This window comes from Ambystoma mexicanum, chromosome 6p, assembly GCF_040938575.1.
Source record: "Ambystoma mexicanum isolate Mex_15411 chromosome 6p, UKY_AmexF1_1, whole genome shotgun sequence".
NCBI lineage: Eukaryota > Metazoa > Chordata > Amphibia > Caudata > Ambystomatidae > Ambystoma > Ambystoma mexicanum.
The window spans coordinates 1,536,520,156-1,536,534,624 of NC_090935.1; the positions used below are offsets into that span (position 1 = coordinate 1,536,520,156).

General features: G+C 48.4%; 1 protein-coding gene across 3 annotated transcripts in view; it reads left to right on the forward strand.

The window, feature by feature from the left end:
• Positions 1 to 14,469, forward strand: part of HOOK3 (hook microtubule tethering protein 3) — a 1,904,471-nt gene that overhangs the window by 946,138 nt on the left and 943,864 nt on the right. The gene's annotated exons all lie outside the window — the stretch shown is intronic.

Below are 14,469 nucleotides of genomic sequence, written 5' to 3' on the forward strand. Positions count from 1 at the left end.
AGATTTTGTGAGGTGAGGAGGCCCTTTTCTTCCAGCTGCCAGAGGCCTCTGGTGTGCAGTTGCCCGGTGTGGGCTCCCCAGCCTTCTAGGAAGGCGTTTGTGTCGACTGTCCCCTGGTAAGGTAGAACTTGAAACAGAGTCCCCTGGACGAGATGCAGTGGTACACCCCACCACTGTATCGCCTTGTCCGCAAAAGTCCCAGATACATCCGCCTTTGATCCAGGAACTCATGGAGAGGTCTCTTTTGTAGTCTACAGAGGCGGAAGAGGCTTATGAAGGAGGACATCATGCCCAGCAGCGACTAGATGGCACGCACAGTGAAAATGCTGTACTTTCCCCTTTATGGCCACCACCCTCTCCTCCACGGCCTAACATGTTACTTTATTGAGCCGGGCATCCAGAAACATTGCGTTCTGAAATGGCAAGCAGGACTTTGGGTAGTTTATGGAAATCCCCAACTCCGTCAGCAGACTTGCGGTCCTCGATGTGTGCTTGCTCACCAGAGCGTGGGAGTGGGATCGAACAAGCCAGTCGTCCAGGTAAGGGTATAGTTGCATGCCCTGCAGATGATGATGATGATGGTGTGCTGCCACCGGGGCTAAGCACTTTGTAAAGACCCTTGGGGACAATTTTAGGCCGAAGCGAAGAACCTTGAACTGGTAATGCTTCCCCATAACCATGAATCGTAGAAATTTGCAGTGCTTCTTGTGAATGGGGAAGTGGAAGTAGCCGTCCTCCAGATCCAACAATGTCAAAAAATCCCCTTCCTCTGGCTGGCCGAGTGTTAGGCAAAGTTTGAATGCAGTACTCTTTGGGAACACTACAAGCAACTATGACTACAGGTATAGGCAACCCAACCTTTGGTATAAGCTTGTACTACACCGTTTTGGTAGCGTGTTGAGCAGCCAGGCTTATCTCAAGAGGGGAAATGTGAGCAGTAGTGGAGTTACACAAAGATTCACAGTTACAGGTATTCAAACAAACTCTTAAACTGAAGGGGCCAGATTCATGAAATGTTTCTATATGGAATTGCGCCATTATAAAACACTTCCATGAATCAGGCCCAAGGTTTCTTGCATAAACAATGTATTTATCAGTCAGTTATAAAGCCTTCTTCAGAATGGAGCAATAGAATAGTAACACACATATGTACTTCAATACTGTACGCTCTGAGTTTCTGAATCAGACGAGAACCTTTTGGGATGGCCCACAGACACAACCCACAGGTGACTTCCATAACAAGGGTGCTGGGGACATTAATATCTTACTGTTGGCATTCAGAACACTGTTAAAAAGGTGGTAAAAGGCAAATTATTAGAACACAAGAAATTACAAATATTCATAAGCGGGGCAAATACTTTCAGATAGGACTCAGAAGAGTCATTCAATTCCAATAGGCTAAGCCAAAGTCAATGGGTAAAAGTCTTATAGGATGCAGCACTTCAGGTAAGCAAATGGAAAAGTCTTTGCACATGTTCTTAGGAGTTTTTGAGAAAAAGAAGAATCAAACGTAGGGCCACAAGCTGGTCAGACTTGTGAGTTGCAGAAGTTACAAGCACTTCCACAGTAAGAGGTATGTTCTCTTAGACTTGTTTTACAGTACCTTGGTAAAGTGGAAAAGATACAGCTGAAGACTTCAGTTCCTGTGCAGGTCTGCAGGTCTCACTGTTCCAGGGCCTCAGTCGTGGGGTCAAGAGGGAGGAAGTCGGGGGACTCCTGCACTACATCAGTACTGTCAAAACTGGCAACCAGCAAACTTTACTTTCAGTGGCTGTTACACGTTTCAGCTCCTTGCGGTGCAGCAAAATAGCAATAAATGCGGTTTCTGGCTGTCATGGTGGACTTTCCTCACATCAGAGGTCCCGCACTCGACTGAACGGGGTCAGGCTTGGTCAGTCCTGCTTGGTGGGAATCCGGAGGATCTTCCAAAAGCTTTAGACCAGCTTACAAGCAACGCACACAATCTGGTGTCCCTCTCCCTGGCTCTACGGTTTCCTGCAGCAACTCCGAGGAAATTCAACCAGCTCCGAAATGGGTGTCCAGGTGGCTTACTTGGGACTTGATTGGTCCCACCAACTCAAAGAGAGAAGTCGTCCTTGCAGGGCTTCTCTGTCGATGCGATCTTGGCAAGTAGTCACTGCAGCAGGGCTTCACTGGGCAAACCAACAGTCCAGGAGTTGCAGAAGGCATCCTCTTCAAGCTCTTCTTCGGTTCCTTTGTCCAGTGGTCGACTTTGCCTTCAAAGCCAAAAGACTCGCCTTTTATTCAGTTCTCTCCCATTAATTCCAGCCTAGCTGTTATTCACCCAGCAGGGTGGCTGTCCTTGCCGGACAGTCACCAGCCAATCAGCAGAGTGCATTTGGGTTTCCGTGGAGACTAAGCACAGGGATTTTTGGGCACCTCCCTCACTTCCTGCCTACCCCAGAGACTCGGGCGCCAGAGTCGGGTTTCTTGCAGAAACCCCGCCAAAAGTGAAATGAACAAAGAGACCAAACCTGGTTTGGCGCACAGAGAAATTCTCTAGAAGGACCTTTCCAGAAAGACCTGGCGAAAAAAGAAGACCGAACACCATTTTAGCAAAGCTGGCTGGATGCCATTTTAAAAAAGATGGCTCCCGTGGTTAACTTTACCGGGTCCACAAACGGTTGCGGTAAATGTAAACCTAGGTAGTTCAAAATGAAACCACTGCCACCAGCCAGTCCATTGAGGAAAGGGTAACATGAAAGATGTTACATGAGCATACGAAGTAACCCCTCTAGCACTATTGTAAGATTGGGTATGATGGGTCTAGCAAGTACAATACTAAGTAAAGCCAATTTCACTTTACTGCCCTGGGAAACAGTAGTTGATCCCAGGAAGGTATTTAAACCTTGGGAAATCTATCTGGAAGACTTCCCTTTGGCACTGCACTGAAGGTGCTTTGTGACACAATTGTAAAAGATGATGCCTATGGAGTTGGTTAGACTCCACAACCAAAAACAAACAGTGTATAAAATCACATTAAAATACATGAGTGGGGAAAAAAGAGTCCTACTCTTTCCAGGTAAAAAATTCAAGTCCTCAAAATCCAGCAAAGTTGCTGGGGGTCTCTAAGGTGGAGGGAATTGACACATTTCTGAGAATTCTCCCTAATACAAGCACCTGTTGCAACGTGACCCTCTGGAACTTTAAGTACTTGTTGAGACGACGAAGATCCAGGATTGCCCTCCAACCCCCACGTTTTCTTTCGAACCAGAAAGTATCTGCAATATACTCCGGAGCCCCAGATGTGCCGGGGAACAGGATCTATAGCCCCCTTCTGTAACATGGCACCTCTTGCAGAAGTTGTGGCCTGTGTTGTTCCTGTCGAGGCACTGGTGGAATAGGAGGACACCTGCGTTGTAACTCCAAGGTGTGCCCCTGCTTGAGAGCATCCAGCACCCATCCTCGGTGGTGATCTTGCACACGCTGACTAACTTTGCTAGCCGGCCTCCCACTGGGTTGCATAAGTGCGGCACGAGGCCACGGCCGGTTCATGGCTGCTTGGGACTAGGGGCCCTTCCCTGTGAGCGGCACGAACGCTGTCCTCCGCTGCCGTAAGCCTGAGAGCGACCCCCCTGTATGCTTCTTGAGTGGAGGAGCAGGAAGGCTGCCGTTATGGAGTAGTATTTCCAGTGGAGGATATGCCGGGCTGTCCTGCGGACGAACGAAAGGACGACGGCCGACATTGTTGCAGGTTTCTATGGGAGAGCGCCATCTTTGTGTCGATTTTCATGGCTTGCAGCGACTCATCTTCGGCTTTGCCAAAGAGGTTTTATCCGTTGAACGGCATATCCAGAACCTTAGCCTGAACGTCCTGGCAGATGAAGGGACATGCCACTCCCTATCTGGTGGAAATGCGTGTCTGCGATGTGCACCGTCCCTGTAATGCTTTAGTCCGAGGCCACCTCCAACTCCTGAAACAGGGCCAGTGCCTCAACCTTCTTGTCCTCTGGCAGGACGTCCAGCATAGGTCCCACCTTGTACCATAGGTCTCGGTCATATCGGGACAAAACGGCCATGGCATTAGCTGCCTTGATGGTGGAGGTTTCTGTATAGATTATTCTCTTGGCCATTGCGTCCAGCTTCTTCCCCTGCTGGTAAGGAGGTACCATGGATGCAGAAGACTGGTTCACTGAGCGCTTCCTGGCTGCGGCTACAACCACCAAGTCAGGCGAAGGTTGAGATCTTAAGCAACTGGGAGCTGAATCCGTTGCCCTGTACCTATTCTCCAGTCTGCCACACTTGGGATGAGCCGTATTAGGGTTCTTCATTAGTACCAGTCCCTCCTCCCAGTTATCATTCAGGAAAGGAGTGGACATGGTCTTTCTTCTGGACTCGCGGCACTGGTACAGGAACCCTTCTTTCTTAGTTTCGTCAGGTACTAACTGAAAAAGTTCAGAGGTCCTGGCCATCATGAAAGGATGCAACTTCGGCAAGAAGGGAGGCTCTATGGGGCTCGCCCACCTGTGGTGTTTCCACATCAGCTGGCACATAGTCCTCTTCCTCGTCGGTGCCTGTAGCTGTGTCCGTGCCTGTATCCGTGCCTGTGTCTGTGTCCGGAGCCGAAGCTCCGGGTGGAGTCAGGTTGCGACGTGGCGGAAGGGTGGCAGGTGATGCCAAGGGCCGCAACCCCCCTAAGAATTTCTCTTACGACGAGGGGTCTCAACGCAGAGGCTCCTGCGAGTGCGCAGGCCCCAGGGTTGGGGGCAGCGTCTGCTTGATCTCCGAGACCAGTGTGTGTAGAGAATATCCAGCCACACGCCCCTCGGTTGAGGGTTGAAGGGAACCAGTGGTGTAGAGTCTTGCGCGCAGGTGACAACGGCTCACCACCGCAGTCTACCCCTCCTTCCTGGTCAGTATAGTAGTCATCAGGCAGCTCATTCTTGACATTGTCAGCTTGAATAAATCTACACCTGTTTTTCTTGAGCAGCACGTGGGTCCACATCCGGCAGAGGTTCTATCGGGGGGGGGGGGCCTTGCCCTCTTACAATGAAGGCTCTCTGGGTCTGTGCAGTCGCAGGGCCTTTCCCCATCCCTGGGGTGTCTGCTGCCTACCCTGCTGACTCCGCAGCTTGACCACGCCTCAGGGGTAAGGACACACATGGGGAGGCCGTTGTAAGACACCACCTTCACGGATCTGATCTACTCCAATGCTGGTGTTTGTCAACTATGATGATGATGTCGTCGAGGCCTTCGTTGACGGAGCCGTTGTCGAATCGGTTGACTTGGAAGGCTTAGAGGCCTTAGTTGGTTTTGAAGGGCCTCACCGTACTTCTCCCTCATCAGTTTGTCTGCTGATAAACAGTGTTTGGACGGGGTCATGGACTTTCTCTTCAAAGAGGCCCCCTTCGTCGGCAGGCTCAAGGTGGAGGGTGATGGTGATTACGCTCTGCCAGACTTGGGACCTTCTCTTAGATCCGCACATGGCAGGGCGTCCTCAAAGGATCTTGACCTCCTCCCGGAGGGAGTTTGCTCCTCTGACCGACAGGTCCTGGGTGAGGCATGACCTTGCCTGAAGGCAGAGTGAGGGGCCTTGCTCGACATCTGCCACGCTGCCAGCCTTCTGTAGTGATCTTTCTTGGTTTTCTTTGAGAAACCACAGCACACCTCCCATCCCTCCTCATCGTGGTCCGAATGCAGGCAATATAATATTTATGATGTCTATCTTCTACGAATACGTTTCTTAATCCACACTTTGCGCAGAGTTTGAAGAGGCTCCTGCCCTCCTCCTCTTCGGACATGGACGAAAGGCGTGAAGTAGGCCCAGGGCCGGGCCTTCTCGAAACTGTGATGGGCGATCCACGGTGGATGAAGAGAATCGCCGGCAGCGTATCCCCACTGACGGTAGCTGTCCTATAGTCGAAAAACTATAGGTCAAATTCGGTCAAAATGTGTTAATTTTCAGTGGAAAAAAACTTAAATGCACAAAAATAGCTCAGAGAGCAACCTGAGGACTCCAAACGCTGAAGCGTAAAAATCTGAAGATGGCCACCTAGGGTGGAGTTTAGGGAAAGGACTGCCATTGAATGGGGGCAGTATGACCCAGAGGGGATAGTGATTGCTTTAGAGGAGAAATACAGTTTGTAAGTGAAAGTGAAACTTTTTTCTTTTACCAAGGATTCCCAGCCTGACGACAGGGATTCTTCATGAGCATGTGAATCCATGCCAGACTCCATGCTGGAGAAAATGGTTTTGTGAAGTTTGTGCATACTGACGCATATTGTGGAGGATGTGAAGTTGGGGTATGGACCAAAAGGGCAGGGTCGGAGCATGGGCGGTGTTTGTGGTGCCTGCCCAGGTAGTTGTTGTGATGAAGGGAAAGCTGGGAGGAGATGTTGAAGTGTTGAGATTAAAAGAGAAATATTGTTGGGAGAAAAGAGTGAAGGATGAGTGAATTGGTAATAAGTTTGAGGTTATATCAAGGTCTGGTAAGTAACAGCAGTTTAAATTGTGACATGCCATCCTGGGAGACACTCCCCTCATGTATTTATGTAAAGCATTAACCTGGTATAAGGACACAATTACAATGCGCAGTAGGTGAAAGGCACAGTGGCCAAGATGTTCATGCCTTGGCCGTAGGAAGTTACTCCTTGGAGACATGACAACATATTTGCATGCCGCATATAAAAGGGAAAAATTACAAATATAATTTGCCATTCTAGAACTATGGAAGGAGTATGGGGATGAGCAATACTGCCCCCGAGAGCAAGGATCCCGACATGGCGTCTGCGAGTGGAAGCATTGAGAGACCCCTTCTTTAGGGAGGACCTGAGGGAGGAGATTGTAAATTATTTTGAAACGAATAGTGGGAGTGTGGACTCAACAGGAACAGTATGGGAGGCCTTTAAAGTTGTGATGAGGGGAGTAGCCATAGCAAAATCTAAGGGCCTACAAGGTGGGATTCTAGCTGATCTACAGGAGACGGAGGAGAAACTAGAAGAGGCTTTAAGGGACAAAGATGATACAGCAGAGAAGTTAGAATAGATACTCGGGCTACAGCAAAAATGCGCAGAATACTGGGACAGATTGTGTAACCTCAATTATAAAAAAAAATGTAGAGAGACAGCATGCGGGTGGTGATAAACCAGGGAGACTCTTGGCATGGTTATATAAAAGCTAGACCCCCAGTGTCACAATCAGGACTATAGAGGGAGAAGACGGTAGCGTAGCAGACACCCAAATGGGAGTTAATCAAGAATTTGCAGACTATTATAAGGCATTATATGGAGACGATGGTAAGAGTAGTCGCGCTATGATGAGAGAAACGTTGGAGGACATAGGTTTGCCAAAGATAAGTGAGGAAGAGAAAGAGGAGCTAGATGCACCAATTACCTTTAGAAGATCTAGGGGAGGTGGTGAGGCAGTTGCCTACTAGCAAAACCCTGGGGGCAGATGGACTCACAAGTGAGTTTTATAAAGTATATATGGATGAGGTCCTTCCCCCACTGCTAGAAATGTTAAACGAAGCGTTTGAGGCAGGGAGCTTACCAGAGTCGCTGAGAGAGGCAATTATAATACCGCTTCCCAAACCTAATAAGCCTGGGCACAGCCGCAGCTCCTATAGACCTTTGTCGATGCTGAATCAAGACAGCAAGATATTGACTGCTGTTTTAGCAAATAGACTGAAGAAGGTTATTGGCAAACTAATAAGCCCTGATCAAACGGGTTATGTCCCAAACAGAAACATCACCAATAACCATTGACGACTCCAAAGAATTATTGAGAGCGTCAGCGAAAATGATGATGAAATGGCAATTGTGTCTTTGGATGCAATAAAGGCCTTTGATTCAGTTAAATGGCCATGGCTGCTTGCGGCCCTGGAGTGCTAGGGATTGGGGCCTGGATATGTACGGTGGGCAAAAATATTGTATAGCAAACTACTGGCTAGAGTTACGACAGGATCTGTGATATCGGGAAGGTGGCAGCTCACCAAGGGCACCAGGCAGGGATGTCCGTGGTCTCCAATGCTCTACATACTGGCCCTGCAACCTCTAGCAATATACTTGAGACAACAATATGACACCATAGGCATTGAGGTGAAAGGGGAGCGACATCTGATCTCCCTATACGCAGATGACATGCTACTGTACTTGCGATAACCAGAAGAAAATCTCCAGTACATTCTAGAAGTGATGGAAAGATACGCTGAGTTGTCCGTTATAGAGGTGAACCCCCAGAAGTCCAGCATGTTCCCATTGCCTGTATTGCAAGTACCATGGGCGGTCAGCACATTTCGGTACTTAGGGATAAATATATTCCACACAGTGGAAGAGGAGCATAGGTGCAACACGGATGTAGCCATTAAAAAAATTGAGAAGTGCATGCAGTTCTGGCCAAAGCTACCCTTGGCATTGATGGGGCAGGGAGCAATGCTCAAGATGGTGGTTCTGCCAAGGCTTCTACACTACTTTGGGAATATACCGTACCTGATTCCTGAGAAGTTCTTTACCAAACTGAATAGCATGTGCAGGGATTTCTTGTGGCATGGCACACAGAACAGAGTGGCGTTATGGAAGCTACAGAATTTCCATGACAAAGGAGGGATAAAATTGCCCAACTATGAGGTTTATTATGTAGCAAGCCAGTTGCAATATGTAGCTAAATGGCTCTCTGATGAGGAGACCTATGAATCCAGGCTGTTTGGGTGCGACTGTCCACCATTTTATTTGAAAGAGATGATGTGGGTACCCAAGGTGGAAATGATGGGGCGCCCTAAAATGATGCTACTAGGGTGGAAGATGTGGCGTAGGGCATGCCAGATGATGGAGAACCCGTCCCCATGCTCTCCGCAGGTACCATTGGTTGCATTAACAGGGGCAGATGTACAGCTAAGAATGATAATCAGAAACCACTGGGAACCTGTTGGGGTAGCAACAATGGGTGACATTTGGCGGGAGGGCTTTAGCATTACTTTTGAGGGGCTGCGGGAAGAAACTGGGTTGCACGAGGGCCAGTATATTACATATTACAGAATGATGAAGAGAATCAAGAGAATATGGCCAGAAACTGTGCTGGAGGAGGAACCAGATTCCACCATAGATATGATATACGACATAGCGGAAGAGGGCCATGAGATATCCAGAAAATATGAAATGCTGATGTTCAAAGTGGGGAAGGAGGTCACGCAGTTGAGACTAGATTGGGAAACGGAAGTTGGAGCCCCAATGGAGGACTGGATGTGAGAACGGGTGCAGGGGCATCATAAGAAGGTATCTAGAAATGCGAGACTGAAACAGATACAACTGTATATTACGCACAGGGCATATATGACACCCCAGAGGATATCGAGGTTTGAGAATGCAGGACGGCAAGCATGCCCCAAGTGTGATGAGGGGAATGCGGGCATGGTGCATATGTTCTGGTCATGCCCGGTCATAGAACGCTTCTGGAGTGAAGTGAAAGGGAAACTGGAAATAAGGGGATTGTAGGGGGACACAGTGTGGGCCTGTCTGTTTGGGGGGGAGGGGTTCTCAAGATCACAGAAGCTCAAGCATGTGAGTAAACTGAAAGACCTAGCTTATGTGCTTGCAAAGAGGAGAATTGCCATGGGGTGGAAGACATGCCACAAACCAAGTGTGGAGGTGTGGTGGAGAGATTTGCAGAAATGGGCGGAAGCAGAAACCATGGTATGGCAAGAAACTAGTAACGCAGGTGGGAGGAGGAGACTGAGTCTCTTCACCAACGTCGTGGAATTTCGGGCTGTTTTCTGGTTCCTCAAGTCTTTTCTGCCGTCGTTGAGGGGCAAGGTGGTGAGGATCTTCATGGACACCACCACCACCATGTGCTACACCCGGAAGCAAGGAGGGACCCAATTGCGAACCCTCTCCAAGGAGGCCCTGGATCTGTGGCTCTGGGCCATTTGTCAGGACATGTTCCTCGTCCCTTTTCACCTGGCGGGTGTCAAGAATACCATCGAGGACTCGTCAGCAGGGAGCTGCGCTCTTGCTCGAGTGGGAGCTTAGCCAGCACCAGGTGGACCTTCTGTTTGGCGGTTGGGGCTGACCCCAGATCGATCTCTACGTGACGGCGGTGAACTCAAGTGGCAGAAGTTTGACAGCAGTTTCCCTCAGCCGAGGAGCATTGGGGACGCTTTCTCGTGCCTTGGGAGGATTGATTTTCCTGTTTCCACTCCTGCCACGTGTGATCAACACACTCGGACAGTGCCAGAGAGGAAGGGGCGATGCTGCACCACGACCTGGAGTCGCTGAACCTAAAGACATGGCTGCTGCAGCCCTAGAGTTTGGAGGTTGCGCTTTACCTGCGGAATGTGAGGATAGTGTGGCTAAGGCCAGAGCCTCGTCAATGTTTAAGTGCTACAGCCATAAGTGGAAGCACATCTCTGGGTGGTGCCCGGCACAGAAGATTACCCCTCTGCGTGTCACAGCCCTGCAGCTTCTTCTAACATACTTGCTTTCCTTGGCCAAGGCTGAACTGGCTCAGGCCTCTATCAAGGTGCAGCTCGCCGCCGTATCCTGTCATGCCAGGTCTCCGGGTAGGCCTTCTCTTTGGTCGCACAGACTCGTCAAGGAGTTCCTCAAGGGGGATGTTCAGGACTTTTCCTCCGGTGAATGCTCTTGCTCCGGCTTGGGAGCTCCATGTAGTCCTGACTAAGCTCATGGTGGAAGATGGCCTTCCTTGTGGCTATCACCTCAGTCAGTCAAGCGGGTCGAGGGAGATCCTGGCCCTGTCTTGCAATCAGCCTTACTTGTCTTTCCACACTTCAAGGGTTGTACTGCGTACACTTCCCACCTTTATGCTCGAAGATACGGTCGGAATTCCACTCTAACAAGCCTTTGGTGTTACCGGTCTTCTTCCCAAATCCATCATCGCCAGTGTAGAGGGCCTTGCATTCGCTAGGCATTGCATGTGACTTGGAAGTACTACATGGCACATACACAGAATTTTTGAAAGACTTCTCAGTTGTGAACTTTAGACCTGTGAATCATGTAAAAGCATTCTCCAAGGCTTCCATCTCCAGGAGGCTCTCTGACTGCATCACACACTGTCATCGACTGGCTAGCAGGACGCTTCCAGGCTGTCTGAGAGCCCGCTCCACCAAAGCCATCGCAGCTACAATGGCGTTTCTCTATGGTTTGCCACTGCCTGACATCTGCAGGACTGCTACGTGGAGGTCCACTCTCACGAGGCTCTACTGCGCCGACAGGGATTCCAGGGAGGTGTCCCAAGTCGGCCGAGCGGTGCTACGCAACCTGTTTGAGGTGAGTCTGTTACATAGATGACCGTTTATTGCTGCTGTTAGCCTTGCCCACCTCCCTTGGTTGTGTATATGTACTGCTGTGTAATCGTTAATCATGAGCATGTGAATCCATGCCAAACCCCATGCTGGAGAAGGTTTAAGTTACTTACCTGTAACTATTGTTCTCCAGCACATGGATTCACATGCAAACCCGATCTCCCTCGTTCCCCTCTGTGGCTCTTCTTGGCTCCTACTGCCACTTTACATGCTTACCAAATCTGAAGATGGCCACCAGTGGTGGAACTTAGGGAGAGGACTGTCATTGGATGGGGCAGTATGACCCAGAGGACAGCGATTGGTTTAGAGGAGAAATACAGTTATAAGTGAAAATGAATTATTATTTTTTTACCAAGGATTCCCAGCCTGAACAGGAATATTCATGAGCATCCGAATCCATGCCAAACCCGTGCTGGAGAAAAAGTTACAGGTAAGTAACTTAAACCTTGCACCATACAGCTCACACCAGCAATCACTAAACACATGAATATACCACAATATAATACGGCTGTCTTCTCATTAACGGGTGAGGTATCTTCTCATCTTATCATAGCCTGCAATGGGGTTTTCAGTACACTCTTCCTTGAACTTGTCCCTCGGAATCTCACCATTAATACCTTGTACGAGGTTTAGTGTGTTTGCTTCTGCAACCTTGTCGCAGGTATTCCACTATACTTTTATCATCTTAAAATTCCCCAATATACAAACAATTCCCTTACCCTTTTTGCCACTGATGTAAGTGATCTACACTTAAATCAGTCAATCGGCCGACTGTATCTAACTTACCACAGTCAGCCACCTTCTGCTGTACGGGGCACCCCATGGGGATCGGAAAGCATTTTCGCCAAGGAAGCTCTTGTCGTCCGTCAGTTCACGCGTGATTCACCGGTCTCCACATGTCACCTTGTAGCAAAACAAATACAGTCTCAAAGCTCTCAGCTTTCTTGGGCATGACAATGGTTTAAACACAGAAAATACGTCCTAATACGTCACATCACAATCTTGGTTACAAAAACCTATTAGGTACGGAGATTGGTTAAGGGAATTGTATACATATGAAAGCTATAGGGTTTAGTCTTTTCATTGGCTATACTTTATCTGATGGCTCCAACTGAGACCACCTCTAAATTCATAATAGAAAATACATGTCATCTTTAAAGTTTTTAATTGGTTAATTAAACATATACTGTGTTGCACAGCATTGAGGGTTTCTGTTGGTTGGCGTCTTACTTTTCAACCTTGAACAATTGACATGTCCTCAACACAAAATGGGAGTGAGGGAGAGAAGCCTAGGACCCGTTTTCTTCCAATGAAATGAGACACTATCCCTAGGCCATGAGCTACCTCTTTGTAGTCAACCTCGCTAGTCAAGGCAGGTGTTCATCTGACCTTAATGAATAGACCCTATTCTTGATTTATGGGTCATGGGTCACGTGTGAGAGGACCACTAGGGACTGGATTAATCCGTTCCTCATAAAGCTTTAGCTTATAATTAACTGGCACCTGGCGTTCAAAGGTTCGTTGTTTTTGATACATTTTAGAGAAATTTGTTGTGACTTGGGAATTATGACATGTTCTCCTCTCAGGCGTCCAAAGCCGCCCTGATTTTTCTGTAACCCTGGAAGGGGCCGCACAATTACAGCCTGCGCCCTACACTACTCCGTATTTCAATGAATTCATCAGTTTTGAGTCGCATGAAGCTTTGATCCCTCCATTCATTTTAATGTGTGCTGCGGCTTTCATTTTGAGAAAGATGGCCGCCTTTACTGTTGCATTTTTACATTAGTAAACTATATACGTACATCGTTTGTGTTGCATTTTTGCTTATACATTACTAATGTGTTTCTTGTCTATATGGTTGCAAGCAATATTCTTCCTGTGTAAATGCATGTTTGACCTAATGTGTGCATTTCTTCATGGTGAGTACAGATTTGCCTTGTGTCTATTGTAGGCGCGTTTGTCAGTCAACAGTAAGTTTTCTTTCTCTCGCCATCTTCAGTCACATTGGGTCAATTTCTTCCTGTATCTGTCTGGGATAAAGCCGATACGGTCGCCCTAACCCATGCGATATTTGGATGGGTGAGGAGCCAGTAGCCATGAATGACGCATCCATCTTCCTGTCAACATTGAGTGTCTCCGGAAAAGGCCAGATAGAAAATCACTTGGGAATTGCCCATTTGCCCTAGAGATGTGGAATACCACACTGTACCACAGGAAAACCCTGCCAGACAAGTCCAGAGTGCATAGCAACGTCATTTTGCTGGAGTTTACTCTTGATTTGTTCCAATTTCTGCGAAAGCCTAGATTCCCGCCTAGCGTAACTGCGTTTCTGAAGCGGAAGGAGCTCCTTCTATTGAACATTAAAATCATGTTGTCTAGTTAGGTACTCGTCCTTGTTCCCTGAGAAAGCCAGCTACTGGCTTCATCACTATGGTAAACGCCCAAGGCTCCCAGATTCCTTGCATTGGTCTCTCAGAGGAACTGATGGAAGTTTCTTTGTGGCCTGCATATCTATTAGTGCCAGCAAATCCCCTCTCTGTAGGATATCTCGTATTGAATGCCCATCTTGAAGTGCCAGTAAAGAACCTACTTGCTGAAGGCTCTGAGGTTGTTTATCACTGGTCTTACCCTTTTCTTTCTGTTTTACCAGGAAAGGATTGCTGATGAAACCCTATGGATGCCTGCATGCTGGGAACACGGCTTTCTATTTTATCAGGTCCCTCACCTGTGTCCATAAGCACCTTTTTCTCACGGAAGAAAGAAATGGGAGTTGGAGGCACCTGTTGCACCAGCGTAACAAATAAGTCTATTCAGAAGCAATTTTAGCAATTGCAATAGCCAAACATCACTTGATATAGTCTCCCAATTGTGCAGAAACAAGGTAGTATGCCCCCTCACTGGTTCTAATGCTGCACTTGCAGGGCTCACCTATAGCCTGCAGATTGGGTCCTGGCTTCCCCCCACCCCCAGGCACTGCCTCTCGCATCATGTCATACACTTCTCCCGCCAGTGCTGGAATTACCCTCCCTCGCCATGGGTCACCAGATGACCGCCCCTTCAACGCTGAGCCTTACCAAAATCTTGTGAGGCAAAGACCCGCTTAGTGGATGATTGGGCCTATTTGGTGCTGTTTAAGGGCCCACACATTTGGGTAGCTCTTCGGTGAACTGTTCCCCAAACAGAAGACCTTCTTC